Source organism: Tinamus guttatus, unplaced genomic scaffold, assembly GCF_059628265.1.
Source record: "Tinamus guttatus ecotype Peru unplaced genomic scaffold, ASM5962826v1 Tinamus_guttatus_pri_ptg000356l, whole genome shotgun sequence".
Lineage (NCBI taxonomy): Eukaryota > Metazoa > Chordata > Aves > Tinamiformes > Tinamidae > Tinamus > Tinamus guttatus.
In genome coordinates this window covers 1267124-1286691 of record NW_028288890.1, presented here as the reverse complement: position 1 = coordinate 1286691, position 19568 = coordinate 1267124, and positions in this window count along the sequence as shown.

Sequence of the window (19568 nt, the reverse complement as noted above, 5' to 3'; positions counted from 1 at the left end):
CCTAGAGCACGTGGCACAGGACTGCGTCCAAGCAGGTTTTGAAGATCTCCAGAGAAGGAGACTCCACAACCTCTCTGGGCAGCCTGTTCCAGGTGTGCCCTAATGAATCACAGAGGGGATGGGCGGTGAGACCTGCTGATTTGGAGGTCTCCTGTGCCAGGGTTGGCTGGTTTTGCCTCACAACGCGTCGCTCTCAGCAGAGGAGCAGAGGTCCGCGCTGTACCCAGCAAAGCAGCCACCAAGTCCTCTGTTTTCAGTTGAGAAACACGAGGGGAGGAGAGCTGGAGCCCTGGGTCTCCTGCAGCGCCAAGGCTGACATGGCCCAAGGGCATCGGGAAGTCAGACTTAGTCCCTGCAGGGGATGGGGAACCGCTGTTGAACTGCAGAGGTGTCTTCACCTGGGGCACGTCGGCCCCGTGGTGTCCGAGGGGCCCTCGGAGGAGCAGACAGCTGTTCAGCTCCTTCTCTGTGGTTTGCTCATGCAATAAAAGCCAAAGGAGATTGTAGATCATAGGAACATTATGCAAACTGCCATTTGCATAACCATTATGCAAATTGAGATGGATAACCAGCTTTAACCAGGCTCAAGTTGCTTTCAAGTGTCTCTTTCTCAGCCAGCCTGTTCATGAACTTCAATCACTTCAAGAATAGAGGAAAAAAATACACCGAGCAGTTACTTTCTTCTTCCTCTTGGTAAAGCTCTTCACGGGGGCAGTTAGAGGGGGCTGCCTGGCTGATTGTGCAGCCTCTGCAATACCCAGGTGGCCTGGTGGGGTCACTGGTGGCTTATACATCCATGTGAGGCTGTGCTGTAGCTCCTAAGAGCCTCCCTCCTTGCCGTTTTGGAAGGAAGTTGCTGATCTCCGCTGGTAAGGATTGCTGGAGTGCTTCAAAGGATGGGTATCAGGTGCTGGTGGGAGCCAAAAGATAAGGGCTGTCCAGTGCTCAAATCCCTCTGTTTGAAACTGGAGGAACCAAATGTATATCTGCTCTCAGACACAGGTTTCTTGAGACATCTTCGGACCTGGCTTCCTCATCTGAAAGCATTTTGTGGGACACACAGCACTGTTGTCTTCTTGGAGAGGACCAACACCTGGGCCAAGGATTAGTTTTGCTCTGTCCAGAGCTTTCCTGCTGCTCTTGGCTTTCCTCTTTCTGCCTGAGATGACACCTGGCTCTGTGGCCACTTTCACGGTCTTCCTAACAAGAGAGGAGAGTATTAACCGTTAGATGCTTCTCATTTAGTTCTCTGCAAGGAAGAGATCCCTCCTGATCCCTGTACACTGCCCATGTGAATTGGTCTGTGGCCGCCTGGTCCCAGGGCCGTGCTGGGCCCGGAGTCGCCGCGATGTTCACATCAAGCAGAGCCGCTGGCACAAATCCCGAAGGACAGATCCTCGGAACGATGACCTTTGCCTCTGGCTTGCTCCTAAGCGGGAAATCCTAAATCAGCCTCTCCTCTTTCAGAGTCTTCCATCAAGTATAATTTACAGTGGGCCTCTCGCTCCTGCTCCCTGTGAAAGATTATTGACACAATAAAGAAAAAGAATTGACTTTTCTTTGCCTTAATGCTGGGGAAAGAATGTGGGAAAATCATGGGACTCGAACCATTGCTGTGGTCATTTGCCTCTTTAGGGTAGTGATGGAGAGCAGTCTCCTTTCCATGTCCTGCAGCTTGTAAATCTTCCCAGCTATGCATTTTAGCTCCAACCTGCCTCTTCTCTACACAGGGGTGATTGGAGCTCACTGTCCTGATGGTCTCCATCTTGCAGAAGAAGGATTAATCTCCTGAGTTATCTCTAGGAGGATTTTATGTCAGTGAGGACTATCAATACACAGATGCACAGGCCTTCTCAAGGTCTGGATCCAAACAGAAATGGGGCACAGAAGGAGAAGTTTAATTTGCTTAAATATGAGGACCAATGCAGCTCATCATGTTTGGCCATGAGAAGTGCTGGAAGTTAAAGTTGACTGAAAATCTGTATTTATTAGCATGTAAAAAGGAATCACCACAATTTACCCTGTAGAAGCAGAGCAGGAAGGGAATGTGGTGGAAGGTGAGACCTCAGAGGGGTACAGACATGTAGGAGCCCAAAGGTCTAAAAAGCTAGGGAATGGGCAGGAGGCTCTTTAAATGCTCTCAGATTTTGCTGGAGAACAGGATATATTGCTGAACCATCTGCTTGCGAGCTTTAGGAAGATGATTCAGGAGTTGGGGGAGAAAGAGGAGTGACTTCAGGAAGACTTCGTGTCATCAAGAACAAAACAACTTGGGACTGAACTGAAGTAATGGGTGATTTCATACTGCGTAGGGCCTGCACCCACCGCAGCAGATCTCACTAATCAACCTTTTCCCACCAGACAGAGAACACTAATTGCTGACTGGAAAATCAATGCAGGTGCCGGAGGAGTGATCAGGATCTGATGACAGCCCCTACCTGCCTTGTGGGATCTGCTGGGATGACAGCATAAGGCACTAACCAATGTGATACACTCCAAGTGTTGTGAAACGGGGCTTTTTTATGGAATCCTCCACACTGCACAGGTATAGAGAGGAAGAAGAAGACAAATAAATGTTAGTGAATGCTGAAAAAAGGCCGTTTTGCCTAGAAATGCAAGTATTTGTTGGTGGAAATCAAAGAAGCTAATGGACTGTGAATGACCACAAGGGTCATAGACAATGAGGAAGCACAGAAATTTATTTCTGTGTCAAAAATGGCTCTGTTGCTAGAGACAGATGGTAAAATTGTAAATAGCAGAGTGGAAAAGGTAGAAACGCTCCATAGATATTCCAAATACAGAAGAAATGAGGCAGGAGCATGTATTTACCAGAGACAGTGCTGTGGCTGGAATATAAAACCTGCCATTTGTAACAAGAGAGGCTGTGCAGCAGCCTGGAGAGTATCGAACATTTGTCAGCTGGGAGGGTAGAGTCCTAAAAGAAGCAGCCAAGCAGTTCACCAAATTGCTGCTTCTTTCTCCTCCCAGATCTTCAAAGAGTGGGAAATTTCCAAGGGCTGAATTATCATCACTCTACGTCAGAAAGAAATTGGGTCATTCTGGGGCAGGTATGTGACAGTTAATTAGGAATGCTATCTAAGAAGGAGCAGAAGCTGGGACTACTCTTGGTGTGAGTTAACATGGTTTGGTGAAGGACAAGTCAACCAGGAGTGGGGTCTTCCTTGTCTCTGGTCTTGCAGCATCCTGCGAATGGCCAGGATGTGTTAGGATTTCTTCAAAACTCCCTTGACTTTGGCTTCTTGTTTCCTTTAGATGTATTGTGGAGCATTGAAGAGTCCTTGTTCTCTGGGTGGTGGCTTTCAAAATGCAGCTGTTCGTGGAGAATCGGTGAGTGTTTCTGTCAGGATCTCCCATGCATGTCTTAGTTCAAAGTTATTTCATGTCTTGATGGTACCTTGATTTCATGTCTTGATAAAATCCCTGTTGGCGCCCTGCAAGTGGTGCACAGAATGGGAGGAAAGGGGCAGTCCCATCGCTGAATCTTCAAATTCCCTTCCTGGAGAAGGGATGGATTTGCTATTCCTTTGAGGTTTTCGGTGTGGTTAAATGTACTTCCCAAACTGATGATTCAAATCTGGCTTGTAGAGAAACTTCTCTCATGAGATCGAGTGGATCAAGGTGTAACATAGCTGGGTGTCTTGGGGGTTGTGCCTCTTGACTTTTCCTTGACCTTCCCTTTAACAGCTCGTGAAGAGACCAAGGCAGAAATCCAAGGTTACCTTAAATGATTGTAAATGAAACAGAGATTTTAATTATCTACTCAGTTGCCTGCACCTGTCCCCTTTCCCAAATAACGTGTTCAAAGAATTATTCTGGAAAAAGCAGGAAAAGGGAAGACAGAGCTTCTTTTCTCTGAATTATCAGAACTAGAACATGACTGGGAATGAGCGGCCACATGTTGTGGCTCAGGGGCCTGGAAGGAGCCAGATCCCCCCATTCCCGACGTCTCAGGGGCTCTTGGTGCTTGTCTCGTCCTGTACTGTCCTGCATTTGGCAGCTGGATGGTGGGGACACGTGCCCTTCGGCCTCGTGGGGACTTGGGGACAGGCAGGGCTCCTCGAGGTGCTGCCCCCAGTGCGGCAGAGGCCTTGGGAACTTGTTGCATGTCGGTTTTTTTCCAGGAAAGGCAGGGAAGGACAGTCTGCACGTTGCTGGCTCTCATTAGGAAGCTGGCTATGGGCTGCAGTCCGGAGAGCTGCCTCTCTCCGTGCTCCTGCCGGGGGGAAAACAGGCGATGGCCTCAGGAAAAGGAACAGAGGAAGGTGCAGTGCCCTGGGTTTGAGCCCCTGCTTGGGCTATGGGGAGGTTTCTGCAATAGACCTGTCTGTTAAGTGTAATAATATGTCGTGATCGTCATCGTGACCATTGTGGGTAATGGCATCATCCGGTGCCGTAGCAGGTCAAGGGAACCCTTGGAAGAAGCCGCAAGGTCCGGCCTGGAGCACAGTGTGGGAAGCAGGAGATAGAGCAATGGGGACGGAGCGAATCATCAGGCCCTCCGTCGTGCCATGTGTGTGGGGACAGGGAGCTTCCCGGCTGCCGGGGAAAGGCAAACCCAGAGCACAGGATTCACGTGGCCGCAGGAATTTGGATCCAACAGCAGCCGTTCCCGGGCCCAGGAAGCGCTCCCGGAAGGAATGGGGCTGCTCTCTCCAAGCTGCCCGCCTCTCCTCCCTGCTGCAATTCGGAGGCGCTGGGCAGCAGGGAATTACATGCATTATTCTTTTTAAAGATGAAAATAAATAAATAACCCTCCGAGTCCCCTGTTCCCACACTGGAATCACAACTGGCTATGAATAATTTACATGCAAATAATTAATTATTCAGCTCATTTCTTCATTAGTGGAAGAACCTGAACGCAATTAGCTGCTTACCTCCACAAAAAATAAGCTTTTTTATTTTTTATTTTTCGGAATGCAAATAAATAAAACATACGCAGCTTTTCCCCGGAAACCCATGGGTGACCCTTTGGACCAGGTTCTCCAAAGACCTCTTGGAGTGCAGCATTCCCACACTAGCGCTCGCCCAAGATGGTTAAATTAGATCAAGGCCCTTCTGCGCTTGGCTATTGCTCCCTCAAAGACAGGCTCCGCAAAGCTGGGTTCAGCCAACCGGGATGGGGGCCACAAGCCCTGGGGAGCTCCCGTCTCCCAGATGGGCGTCCAGAGCTGCTGCTTCCAGCTGCTTTCATGTGGAGGGATCGCTGCCTTTTCATCCGTCTTTAAGATCTCATCGTACCAGGGCTGTGTATCCTCATCCCACCAGCACCTTGTCAGATGGGTTTTCTGTGAGGGAGAAAAAACAACGCTCTAAGCAGCTCTTGATGCTGCTTCCTTTTATTTTATTTTATTTTTTCAAAGAGAAGCATTGCAAGAAGCATTTCCCCATCTTCATGCGTGGTGGGGGAAATGCCACTCATCAGTTCTTCACTAAGTGCCGGTTTCCTAAATGAAAGAAGCAAGCCCAAGTATGCAGGGGAGGATTTGGAGATGAGTGACCCTCTTTGGAGCACCACGATCTGCTGGCCCATGTCATGCTGCTCCTCTGAGACCCCCTTGCTCTCCAGACACCTTATTGATCGCCCCTGCTGCCCCAGCCATGGCCTGTGTTTCCTTAATATTTTTATAGGCTGCAATATGGATCAAAAATCAGAAGAGTGTAAATTCACCGGGGCTTTTGCTAAGGAGGCAGCTGAGGTTAAGGTGCTGCTCTCAGCATCTGGGAGCTGGATGCTGGACCCATTCCTGTGCTCCTTTAGCAAAGCAGGGGTCTGTGCTGTCTGTTTGTCTGTCCATACACGACACCCTCTGCAAGGGCCAGCAAGGGCCTCCCCTGGCTTTTTGGGTATGCCACCATGAAGCTGCGTCCCCAGGATAAATAACCGGGTGCACTTTGAGGTTTGCTGTTCCCAGGCAGCGTGAACAAACGTTTCTCAGCATCTAATTTTGCCCTGAGCACTCTGCTTTCCTCACCTGTGTTAGGACCGATCCAGCTCGTTCTGCTGCTTCTCTTCCCATGCCCGTAGCCCCCCAGGCATCATAAGGGACATCTCCAGTGACAAGCGCCAACGCTGGCACTTCTGCCCTCACAGCATCCGTGTCCTTTCCAGTGCAGGCACTTGGTTCGTGTGCGGCTTGCAAGCACCAGGGCCCAGCGTAGCTTGTGGGGCCTCGCTGCATGTGCACGGCTGGAGTCGTTACCCACCACGGTCGGGTGCTGTCCAGCTATTAGTTTCTTTAAGCGAGTCCTGTGACCTGTAAGTAATAGAGCTGCTCCACTCGCTGGGTTGTTGCCTGCTCGCTGGGATCAGCTCACGGTGACGCCGCACGTGGGACCGCGGCCGCACCGGGACTCAGGGCAGCGCTGGCTGACGAGCGCTCCGGTCAACGTCACCTGAGAAGAAAAGGACGGCAATAACCAGAGCGCGGATTCCTCGGGGTCTGAGCAGCTCCTCTGCCCGCAGCCAGCCACCCTCCTGGATGGGTGTTGGAGGAGCCGAGGTCCTGGTTGGATAGTGGAGGACAGAGGTCCTGGATGGGTATTGGAGGAGCAGAGGTCCTGGTTGGATGGTGGAGGAGCAGAGGTCCTGGATGGGTGTTGGAGGAGCCGAGGTCCCGGTTGGATGGTGGAGGAGCAGAGGTCCTGGTTGGATAGTGGAGGACAGAGGTCCTGGATGGGTATTGGAGGAGCAGAGGTCCTGGTTGGATGGTGGAGGAGCAGAGATCCTGGATGGGTGATGGAGGAGACGAGGTCCTGGTTGGATGGCGGAGGAGCAGAGGTCCTGGTTGGATGGCGGAGGAGCAGAGGTCCTGGTTGGATGGCGGAGGAGCAGAGGTCCTGGATGGGTGGTGGAGGAGCAGAGGTCCTGGTTGGATGGCGGAGGAGCAGAGATCCTGGATGGGTGGTGGAGGAGACGAGGTCCTTCGCAGTTCTGCCTCCAGGGCTTCGCATTTACACAGTCGTCTCAATCCTGTCTACTTCTGCTGTCGTTTTTAGGGTCAGTAACCTCTCTGCCATATAATATCACACTGAAAGTCTCTGCTAGAGTTTCAAATAATTCCCAGCATTTTCAGATGCATTTTCAAATGCATTATCTTTGGCCTTGCTCTCTTTCCTCCATTAATCTCAGTCTCTGGGGTCAACTCTTTTACCCCTTGTTCCAGAGTTTCTCGTAGCCAGAAGCCTGGACGGTGCAATTCATGGTGATTGCTTTCTCTGAAGAGGGCTCTGTGTAATTCACTGCAGGGTTAGAGCATCTTCTGTGCCTGTTTTGCTTTGTTCCCTCTCCAAATTGCTTCACAGGACTCTGCTCCAGGCGTATCTTCACCAGGGCGGGTTGTGCCCTGTCCCTGCCTGCAGAAGAGCGACACATCCAGCGGCTCCTGGGCTCTGTGGCCACGCCAAGCAAGGGCCCAGCTCTGCTCCTGCTTACACAAGGTGCCGTGGGACACCCTAGGGCAACAGCTGAAATCTCAGCCAGGCTGCCCCGGCCACCCATCCCTGCACACTGCAGTTTGTCCCTCGGGTCGGGCTTTGCTGCTGCCTGGCACGCGTGCTGCTGCACCGGAAAACGAGATGGTTTCAGCTGACTTGCATTCTGTTTGGATGATTTCTTTAGACATCCTCTGTCTCCAAAACCATTAGGAAATCTCTTCTTTTCTTCCGCTCTGAGACATGCCTTTATGGATTCCCTGCCTTCGGGATTTCTGTCTACTCAAGTGATTCTAAAATGTGCAGACACAGTGTTTTGGTTGGGCTGCCCTGTTTGTAGCCTTGGCAAAACCTGCTGTCCCTGATGTGGCCAGCACATAACCCTGCCTCCTATCCCCTGCCACCTGTGACACCTCACTGTGCTTCTGCTGACCCCAGGAAGAATTACGCATGCTTTATTGCATCTGTTTGACTTTCTTTTTTCTTGCCTTGTACCAGAATCAAAAAGGCCTCAAAGTCCCGTTGCTAAGTTCTCCATCTGCAGGCACCACATACCCTGCTCTTCTGTGCATGTTCATGCAGTGGATTTCCTCTGTCCTAATTTTTGTGATAGCCCCATTTCCCATCTGGCTTGGCGTGATGAAGTCCATGCTGCTCGCAGAGCCCTTGCTGGGTTCTGCGGGTGGTTTTGTGCGTGTCTGTGTGCCGGCCGCATCTTTGCTCCTGTCACACGGGCACACTGGTGGGTTGTAATGGCTGCTTTTATCTGTTCTTGGATGGTCTCACTCTTCAGGTGGCTTCTGCAAATGCTCCCTTCTCTTGCCTTAGTGATTTTCCTTTTTGCATTTCATCTGGTTGAGACAGACCGTGTGCTGCAGGATGTGCACTTGGTGGTAGCCTTCATTACCAGCTCTACCTGGGTTGCTGAGTGCTCAGCTCAGCAGGACCCGCGTTTTCTCATGGAAAACCTTTCTGTGTCCCAGGATGGGAGAGGGCAGTGGGGAGGGGTTGGACTGGCCAGGGCAGGCAGAGGCAGAGAACGGTTGTGGTCGCTCAGACAGTGTCTGCACATTCCTCGCGGTGTCTCAGCCCACCCCACACATGGCAGAACACGCAGGGAAGAAAGCCAAGGCACTTGCAGGCATGAGCTGCTGGGTGCTGAGGTGCTCTGGGTCCCGCCTACAGAATTCCTGCCTCCACTTCCCACTTCATCCCATTGCAAACAGCCTTTCCGGGTCCAAGTCTTTGGATCTTCCGCTCTCCTGGTATTTCCCCGTTCTTCTGGAGGAAAGACACCCCTCATCCACGCTTCAGCAGGGAGCTGCTCAAGGCCAGGGGTGGGCAAAGGGGACCGAGCTGCTCTCGGGGGAAGGAAGCCTCCGTGGCGAGACACCTCCAGCGTGTCACCGCGGGGCCACGGGAGCCGCTCGCCCGTTGCCTCCCGGCGGGGCAGGGTCGCTGCCTGGGTCCTGTCCCGACGCTGGAGCGCAGCCGGCCGCTCCGTGCGCCCGCTCCGGCTGCCGGGCCGGGGGCAGCGCGTGGTCCGGCCCGGGCCGCGTTGCCAGGCAACCCCTCTGCCGCCTCCCCCGGTCCGCGTTGCCGTGGCTACGCGTTCCCGCCGGGACGGGGAGCCGGGCGGATGCTGCTGCCGGCGGCGCCGCATGGACCCTTCCCGCGGGCCCCGGGGCCCGTTCCTGCGCGGGGAGGACACGGCGCTGCAGGAGCGCGGGCGAGAAGCTACAGGTGACCTTGGTGACATTCGGACCTGTAGCAGAGGGACCCAAGAAGCCCCGTGCGGAAAGCTTCGGTGCTTGAGCCAACGTTATTGAGAACTTTTAAAAAGACGGCTCGGGCTTCCGCTCCATGCCTTGATGTCCTCGTGTGTCTCATTCGTAACTCCTAGACTGCCCGGCGTGCAGCGGCCTCCCTGCTCTGACCATGGCACAGCAAGGACTGGCCTTTGCCAAGAAGATTTCCTGTGAAGATTTAACATGGGGGAAACAACCCCCTTCCCGTCCTGACTTGTTTTCCTTCCAGAAATCCTGGAGGCAGCACCGTATCCATAGAGAACCGTGTCAAAACCACAGACCTGCTCCTTAGCTGTCTTCACTGCTGTGCTTAGAGCACCTGAAGTCACTCAGATTTTCTAGGTGCTAGGCCACTTTTCAACCACTCCAAAGAGAGCTTTTTCACGCCATGAAATGCCTTTTAGCAAAAGGCTGTTAGCTATGAGGCTCTGTGGGAATCCAGTTGGAGCAGGCACAGGGAAATAGGAGGCTTGCAAGGATTAGACCAGGAGAGAAAAGAGCACCTTGTGTTCATGCCCTCTGCTAGGAGTACTAGGAGTTCAAGTGCATGATCTCAGCCCTGTCTGGCCCGGCAAACACTGCCTTTCCCCTTCTAATCCCATTAGGAAGAGCAGGGAGAGAGCAGAGGGACAGCCCTGCCTGCCGGATTGGAGCTGGGAGCCTGGGATGCCAGTGCCAGAGGGGGACCCTGGGTGACACCTCAGCAGTTCCGGGCAGCGGCCGCCCTCTGTCCCTGTGCCCCGTCCTGGCAGCCGCGTGGGCACGGGCTGCCCCTGCAGAGCCGCTGGCTGCAGCGGCTGCAGCTTCCTCCTGCGGTTGTTCACAGCCTATTGCTGCCCATTTGTTCCCGTGCCAACATTGTCTTCTGGCTTAAACAGCTTTTCTCCCTTCTGTGTATTTAGACCCTGATGTATTTATAGCTGACAGTGATAGTCCTGCTCGGATTTCGGTTTGCTAATGAAGCTGCCTTCATCATGGTCTCCCTCTTGCCTGAACACACGTGAGTAGATCCCAGATCCAGGACCGCCCATACGTGGGATGAATCCTCACCCCCTGTGCGGAACGTGCTGCTCCCCTCCGTGCGTGCAGCCTGCGCTGCTCGCCCGCACAGCCGTGTGGCCCAGCTGTCTCATAGTCCTCGCTTGACCAACCAGCTTGACCTCCTCTTTCTGAGGGACTGGCAAAAATGTAGAGAACAATAGTATTAATCCAAGTCCTCGGTCTTACACCGTGTACTGTTACATGAGAATTTCATTTCACTCCAAGGGTGCTCAAGGGAAGGCATTTTGGGGGGATTTTGAACTGCCTTTCCTCTCAGGTCCCTTCTGGAGGCCAGTTCGTGATCCTTTCTGCTGTTACCATCTCCCTGTCTTCTCTACCCTCGCCTACCTAACGTTTCTTGTAGGTATCCCTGTAGTCCTCATCTTCAGGTGCTTTAATTCTGTCCAGGTAGATGAGAACAGTTCATCCTGCGGACACAGGGATGCAGTAATCCACTTTGTCTGGCATGAGCTCCCTTCGGTAAGCCCTGGTAACGTTATAGCCCATATACTCTTGCCTACAATTAGTCTTCCGTCTGAATCTGCTGTGAAATCTCATCCTCTCTCAGATGAGATTAATGGGCTTGTTCTTATGTTTAAATACAGCCCCCACATATGCTGTACTCCAAATCAGTAATGTCTCGAGGCAATAAAAGGAATTGCCAGCAGAAATGCTTTCCCTTGCGCTTGTTCCTCAGCACTCTGGGGAATTGCTCACTCTCACTTCCCTACTCCACCTCCTCATATGTCTCTTTTACCTCTAGATGTAATTTCAAGTTTCAGACTTTGCTTTCCTCGTAACAATCCTACTTCTGGCTCCGTGGGCAACCTTATCCCGGTAGACAACGGAGGCCAGGTAGTGCAGGGGTATGTCCTGAATTATCCTTTAATCATTGTCCAGTCTCCTCACATAGCAACATTCGTGATTTCTCCCTTTAAGGCAGAAAGGTTCTGGGGCTATACAACTAGCTATTTGTTTCCATACCTTTTTATAAAGTCTAACTCAGTTTGACTTCCCGCAATTTCCACTTCGTTAGAAACTTTGTGGCCTCCATGACCTCGATTGCAGGACTCCTCTCTTCCAATCTGTGTGGGGTCTCTGCTTCTTCCTACAATCTTTTTTTTTTATGGTGACTGCTCACCCCATTGCCTCGGAAGCTCTCCTTTGCAAGCTTTTATTTTTGTTTTCTATTCTTTCTGCTTGGGATTTCTTGCAGTTCTTCCACCCTTTTGCTTGATGTAATTGCAGGCATCCTGAATATTTGTGTCCATGACCCATAGCAAGCTGGCTTTACTAAACAATTCCTTTTGTTTTTCAGTGTCTGCTCTTGGAATCAAGATCCTCAGTTGCAGACTTATTTTCATTCATTCATTTACTTAATCACAAATTGATTTAGGTTGAAATATTCAATTCAACGGTATTTTCTGCGATCAGTCTTGCATAATACCCTTGTTTTTTACCGAAACTAAGCAGTGTCTCACTGGTTCAAGATGAACTTGCCAGCTCTCGCATCCAGGCTTGTCTGCTCCACTGCTGCAAGCAGAATTTGTTCTCCAGACACCCTGAGCTGGGAATTGCCAAGCCTCCATGGAGCATATTCACCGCCTGCGTGTTTGGAGCCTTGCAGAGAGGAATGACTGATGTCTGGATGCTGTGGAAGTGGGGAAAGGGAGAGCGTTTGTCACTGTTGTAGCAGGAACACAGGCAGGAGGAGACCTGCAAATCGCTCCTGACTAGTGGATGGGCCATGGGATTGTGATTTAGATATGGTTGTCCTGAGCTTTTTCCCAAAAGATCATCCTTACAGACCAAACAGCCTTAGTCCCTGGGGTGCAGAGAAAGGTGAGCAGGCCAACCTGAGCTGCAGGGTGGTTTCCACGGGGAGAAATGATTAAATATACCAAGACACTTCGGACTGGTAAAAAATGTTGGTGAGAAGGAAAAATAGGGAAAATTTCTATAAAATCCTGAAGAATGGGAATCAGACGCAATCTCTTTTATTACTACGACGCATCAAACAAAGCTGAAAGTTGGCAGGCTGAAAACAAGCAGGGGGAAGTGGTTCTCCACACTGCTTGTAAGAAGCTGTAGGAGCTCCTCACTGCAGGACCCCATGGTGACACAAATGAGGCAAAATAGTGGAAGAAATCTTCATTGACACCATAAAGAAACCTTATCTGTCTCAAAAAAATTGAGCTTTTAGTGATGGGAAATTGTCTTGGGGAAATGGTACCATATGCCTAGCTGGTTTGAAAGCACTTCCTGAGCATCAGCTGTTGGCTGCTACAGGGGGCAGGTCCCCTCTGGACCATCGCTCCTCCATCCTGAGTGACAGGGTTATTAGATATCCTTCCAGGATCATATTTGCCAACATGGGGACTCCACCTCCGAGCTTAGCTCTATTAGATATTAAATATTTAGATATTTAGCTTGGCACATGGAGGCGATGGCTTTGGGGTCTCCAGCTGGTGGAGCGAGTCCCTGGGGTGGCCCTGGCAGAGCGGCGAGGGCCGGACAGCTGCCGTGAAGACCTCGTAGTCGTCGGAAAGGCGCCTGGGCCGGCACGGAGCAGAAGGGGGCAGGGGGCCCGGCGCCTCCATCGCGGGGTTGCAGCTGCTCCTGCTCCGGTCCTCGGCAGCTGCCTCTGCCACCGCGCGGGCTGTGACCGCCCGCTCCAGCAGCTGTGACACGGCCCCTTGGCCGGCGGGAGGGGACGCTCCAGCCCTGCCTCGTCAGGCGGGGGAGGACCCTCGGTGGCCGTGCACCAGGAACTCCCCTTTCAAACCAGCCTAGAAACTGCTGAGGTCACCCAGAAATTATTGCTGCTTCCTTTCCAGGATGGCAGTTTTGCTCCATGAAGATGTCATGGTTTGCTCCCCATGTCCCTCGCATTTCTTCCAAGGAGAATTACCTAATTCTGGTTGTGGAAACTACTTCTTTCCCCCTCACACCCGTTTCGGTTTTTTAGCCCCTATGTGCTCCCCTTTGTCACAGAGCAGTTAAGCTTTCCATAGGATCCAGCTTCCATAGGCCAACCTCGCTGGAGCTAAGGAGTTCTTAATGATTATCGCAGCCTCCAGACTCAAGCCTCTGCAATCCAGGTTATCCATCTTGTTCTGTCCACATTGATCTGGACCAGGACGTGGGCAATTCCCTTCACATTGTGCCTCCTTGTGAGCCCTGCCTGCCAAGCACAGGGTCCCCTTGGCCTCTCCTCGGCTTCTCCCAAGCTTCCCCTTGGGATGACAACACAAACGGCTCCATTCTCAGGGCCAGCTATCTCAGATCCAGCCTTAGGAAACCAGAGCATGGGCGAGAGGCCAGCAAACACATCCCGGCTGGGTGCCTGTCATTAGGGAGAGCTCTTTAATCCAACAGAGGTGCCCACAGTTCAGCGCAGGGTGGCAGAAGGTGGCCAAGTTGGACGGTGCAGACGGAGGCACCAGTCTGCTGACTTTTAGGACGCTTGATTATTTCCTGACACAACCTTTTTCTTCCTCTGGGGAAATGCCGATACAATGAAAGTGAAACACATATCTCGGGCAACTCATGCAACAAGCTCCTGCTCTCACAAGGTTTGGTTGGCTGGATCAATTTGACCTTGTGGGTCAGTATGACCTGTGATAGAAGTGTCCAAAAGAGCAAAAATTGAACTGAAAAGTTTTTCAAGATAGTAAAAAGGAAACCTTCCCATGCTGAGCTTATGGCTTCTTGTGAGATAACGCTGACTTCTCAGCAGCTCAGGACAAAATGTAATTTTCTGCTTGGCTTTACTCACAGCCCACCAGACTGCTCTTTTTGCCCTTGCCGAGACGCTTGCATCCCTGCTCCCCGCTCCGGGCCGTACCCACATCCCTCTGCGTGTTGGAGGGTCAGATTTGGGCCTGACAAGCGATTGCAGCCCCACCGAGGCCCTGCGCATGGTAGGAAAGAGCCTCGAGCATCCGCGAGCCCTCGCGGCCCCGTGCTTGGGCACTTAGCAGGACCGGGCCCGCTGGGGAGGCCGAGTGGAGAGGAGGGGCAAGGAAATCATGGCAAATAGGAGCTGACTGCCCAATAATTGTGGACAACGGGGCCTTTCAGCAGGGCCATAAATCAATGGCAGATGGAGACACAGCGCGTGGTGGGTATCGATTTTCCCCCTCCCGCTTGGCCGTCCTGCTGAGCGGGAAGGCTCCGGAGGCGGCGTGGCGGGGCCGGGCTCCGGGCTCGGCTCCTCGCCCGCCTCTCCTCCCCGCTCCATTGCAGCAGGGCTGGGACCTGGCGCTGGTGCCAGGGGACGCGCTCCATCCCTCCCAACTGGCGGCTGCGCTGCGGGCAGAGCTGGGCTCCGGTGGCCCAAGGACAAGAGGAATGCGCCAAGGCAAATCCAGCCCCTCGGAGGGTGCAGGACCCCACTGTGCTTAACCTTTTCTTCAGACTTTCCCTTCTGGCGCTGCCTGTCGGGGTAGTGAGCACTCCGAGGGCAGGCAGCACCATGGGGACAGCAGGGCTGCTACTCCCTGATCTTTTTTGGTACCTCTAGGCACAGCAGTAGCACTCAGGGTGTTGTTATCTGCTGCTCGTAAAAGCTGGGTGATCCACATGGGGGAAAAGGGATATCATTTTAGTAACTGCTTTCTTTCCAGGATGAAAAGCTCTGCCATTAGAGCTGGTCTGGGCTGTATTTTTTTCCCTTCCCTTTTGTTCAGGGCTGCGGAGAGCACTTTGGAATTCATAAACCAGTAATTTATTGAACAAGTCTTTGGAGAAGGGAAGTAATGAAAACTGCCATATAAATTATGGGAACATTTGGATTCCTACCGCAGGCGTGAGCGCGGCAGCTCCAGGGCCTCTAATGGAGCCGGCGTCTGTGGAGATGCCCGTGGAGGAGACGGGTCACGGAGCTGTGACGGAGGCTGGCGGCAAAAGGTAACGTGGTGGAGCCTGGCCTGGCCGGGGCCGCACGGCCGGGATGTGCCGACGTGCAGCCCGGCTCCTTCCCGCTCGGATCCGCTGGGACAGAGCGAGCCCAGCCAGTTCCTCGCAGACAAGGGAGGAATTCTGGAGCTGTTGTGCGAGCTGGAATCAGCAGGAGCGGCAGGATGATGAATCCTGCTCGCAGCTTGCAGCACCCGGGCTGGATTCAGAGCTCCCCGAGGCTCCGGGTTCGGCTGCCGGCCTGATGCCGCTTTGCTTGTCCCTGCACGTGCGGTGCTAGCAGTTTGGTTCCTGAAAGCCAGGGCCAGCAGGACCCTGCTGAGCCCTCCGCGCCCACGTGCTGCAGAGCAGCAACCTGTCGGAGGCTGTTGGGAAGGATGCTGGATGCAGGGAGAAAGGAAACGTGCAATTCGGCAGTGAGGGGGGCTGTGAAAAGCAAGGGTGCCGGTGCAGGGAAGGGCGATGGGGTTTGTATTCAATCATGCAAGCTGGGGGCGAGGGGCACCTAGAGGAGGTAAAATTATTGCAAGCCACAGCGTTTTCTGTCTCTCTGGTTAATCAAGGTAATGGGCCGTTCACCTCCAGCTCTTGGCTCCTGTTCAATACTTCGTCCTTTCAAGGCCATCGACAAAGAGGGCTAGGAAGGGTCGGGAGGGAAGCATAGCCCTCAAAAGCGGTGCCTTCCAGCATGGACGCTGCCCAAACTTCATGGATCCGTTTATTTTTGAAGGCAGCAAGATCTTGGTTGCCTGTTTTACAGTTACTGGAATCTCCTCCCCAGCTCTTCCAGCCCCGTGTGCTCGGCAGCCACAGATGCATGTTGTGCCGTGGGCTTTCTCCATGTCAACAGGGAGATCCTTAGCAAGAGAGAGGTCCAACAGATCCATAGGATCACTGGGGATTTCTTCCCGTCATGCAGGAAGTCCATTTCCTAGATCACCTGTACCAAAGCGGGGCTAACGAGCACTAACAAATGCAGCATCTGCTCTGGGGCTGCCAGGAATGGTCCCTGCTGTCTCCACCGGGGCCTTTCCCTCTGCACATGTCCTCAGGTCTGGGAAGCAGGGGAGGTTTGGGAAAGTGCTTCCCATGCAGAGCTCCTGGAGGGGAGCGTGTGATGCTGAGCCAAGGTGTTCACAGGCAAACGTGTCCTGCACCTGCCTCTGCGTCCTCACGGAAACTTGTCTCGGGTTGGAACAACAATTCAGAGAAGCCTGGGAAAGGAAAGGGGAGGAGGCTTGTATCTGAGCAGCATAAATAAATGAATTAATGAATGAATTAAATGTAAATTGTGGCAGCTTTAAAATGAAAGTCATAGTTTCCAAAAGTGCTTTTAACCAGTACTTATTTCTGCAGCAATATAACTGCCAGGAAGCGCTTTATTCATTACCACCAGAACAAAGTGAAGACCCCGTAAATTTGAAGTCCAATTTAATTTGCCCAGAAAAAGCTTTTTTTCATCTTTTTTTTTCCTCCTTCCCTTTCCTCTGCCTCTCACTTCTCTCTGCCCGAGGAGGAAGGAGAATCTCCATCGCGCAGAGCTGCCGTGCGCCCCGTTGCAGCAGGATTTCCACAGCATCCGCAGTGGCTGCCGGGCACACGGAGCGCTGCGATGGTCCCGGAGCCTGCGGGTGCTCTGTGCTGTCCATCCACCTGGAAAAGGCAGTTGTGACTTTGGAGGGCGCGCACGGGATGGGAAGGGAAGCAGGGGCTTGGCCAAGAGCATGTTGCCCTCAGGGCTCTCCGCCCCTACCCGTTTATGAAGAAAACCCACCTTGGATTTGCACCCCCTCCCGCACCTCTCGTCATGGATTGCTCCGGTCCCCTTGGCGCTGTCCCCTGTCCCTCCCAGCCGCTCCGTGGCCCAGGGGCCGGAGGGCCGGCTCGGTTGCGGGCTCCGTTACAGAGCGGCGCGGGCAGCGCGCGGGCACGTCCGTGTGTGTGTGTGTGTGTGTGTGTGTGTGTGTGTGTGTGTGTGCAGCTGCTCCCAGGGGCTCGGGAACCCATTAATGGCATTTCTGTGCCCTGAAACATTTCAGAGACTCAGAGCAAATGACGGGAAGGGGGAGGAGGGGGCTGATGTGGGGGGAAGAGCTTGATTAGGCCTCTGCTCTCCACAGATTCTTTGTTTATACTCCTCTCATTTTCCTCTCTTTTTTTTTTACATTTTTGTTCTTTTTTTTTTTCCATGGGATATTTTTAGCGTGTAAGAAAGAGCAGCGCACTGGCTCGCTGGATGCAGGGCAGTCGGGAGCAGATGGCGAACAAGCTTCTCACGCTGCATTCCCTGTAAAAACACCTCCGTCTCAAGTCACCTCGAGGTGACTGCAGTCCCCGGCTCCCCGCTCTCTCCTCCTCTTCAGCTCATTCCTTCGCTCCCTCGCCGCCCCCGTTCTCAGCTCTGGCAGCAGCTCTTGGCAGGAGGGGGCTGGCAGCGGGAGGCCACCACGATTTATTAACCAGCAGCCCCCGTTCCTGTGCAGATGGTGAGTTGCATCCAGAGGTAGCATGGAGAAGGGATGGAGCTGGTGCGTGCGCGTGGCAGGATGCTGGGGGGCTCCTTGCCGCCCGTGTCCCTTCGCTGCTCCAGCTCTCCCTTCCCTCCCACACTCGCTGATCCCACACGGTGCATGCGGGTGGACCAGGACACCCTGCCAATGCCAGCGAGGTTGGAGCAGCGCTTCGCCCGGCCCCCACGAGGCGCAGGTGACAGCGGTGGCCTTGTCTGTGTGTGCCAGCATCCCTTTCCAAATCTCTCAAGGAGAAGGGAAGCCCTCCGGGTGTCCGAATTGACCAGCGAGGGCCTCATCGTTCTCTTGTCAGACCGTACACGTCGCACTTAATTATATGTATTACACTCTGCTCGCCAGTGGAGACTGACGTGCAGTGTGCTCCCAGAGTTGATTTAAAGCACAAAATTACTGGTGCAGCTTTCATGTGAAAGAATCGTGGCTGTGACCTCTGGGTGATTAACGAGACTTTGCACGGCCAGCAGCCGGAAAATAATCCGTTGCAGACATAGGAATGTTCTCCGTGGCATGGTGCTGCCAAGGCATGGGATCCACGGCGCTGGTGCGAGGCACGACTGGTGGTGCTGGGTAGCCTGGGTGGAATTCCAGCACCGGGAAAGGGTAGGAGCTTGATGGAACCAGAGATGTTCTGCTGGCATCTGCAGGAAGGCATGGAAAGAGGTCACAAAGGATGGCAGAGAAGGGAGCTGTTAAGGAATAACATTTCCCAGGCACATTTGCTGCGGTCTCCATTGCAGACATTGATGTCTCGAGGGTTTTTTCTTCCCTGGGGCAAAAGGTCTTGTTATTTGCATGCACAGTTTGGCTTCCCCTGGCGAGGGAAGGAATGACCGGAGACACAGCAGCCCTGCTGGCTCCCTGCTCATTTGCTTGGGACATTTCCCTGGTTCTCTCCACCACCTCTGGCCAAGGCTCAGTGCTCTCAGTGCTGCAGCATTGATTCATTCGCTGTGTTTGCCCTATTGATTTCAATGATCCCGTGCAGATTTACATGGGCTTGAACAGCACGGTGCTGCTTTAGCCATGGATCTGTCCGGCTGCCCTCGGCAGGGCCGTGCAACGAGGCCCGTCCGGACAGCGGGGCTGCTTTGATTCAATGAGCAGAAGTCCAGCCCCAGCAGCCTGAGATTTCCCTGGGGGCACCAGTCTCCAGGCTGCATCGTAGCCCAAAAAGCAGTTGGTTGAGGGCACTGGAGGGGGAAGAGTAATGATTTTAGGCAGAAGGGCAGTACGAGCTCTTTCGGGGCTCAACCTAGGACATTTAATACCTCCAAGATGGGTTTAATGGGTTGTTTGAGATCCGGGCCTGTGCGGTGCAGTTGGAAGCGCGGTGTTTGACTGTTGTTATAATTGTTAACAGGCTCTTTTGGAAGCCTTGTGCAAAGAAATGGATAGACTTCAGCCATCAATAATATCGCTGGAGGAGAAAATTGAAGGGATATCTGCCCAATTAAATAACCTACAGGGCTGGAATTGAGAATCAATGTGGCATGAACGATGAGGTATGGACTCCAAACGCTGAGCGCTAAATCCGCCGGAGCCTCCGATTTCACCAAGCGAGAGGGATGGAGGGGAACGTTGCACCGTGTGGGTGCCCAGGCTGCGCTGGGGGCAGGAGGCGGCCGGGAAGGAGCGGGCAAGGCCGTGCCGTGGAGAGGGGAGATGTCGGAGATGGATCCACAGCGGGATGCGCGTGGGCAGATTTGCAGCGCCTGGGCATGGAGAGGGCTCCGTGGCTGTCCGGGTACATGCATTGGTCACAGGAACAGCCTGAGCACGATAGGGAGGGACCGCTGGGAGCCCGGGGGTCATTTGG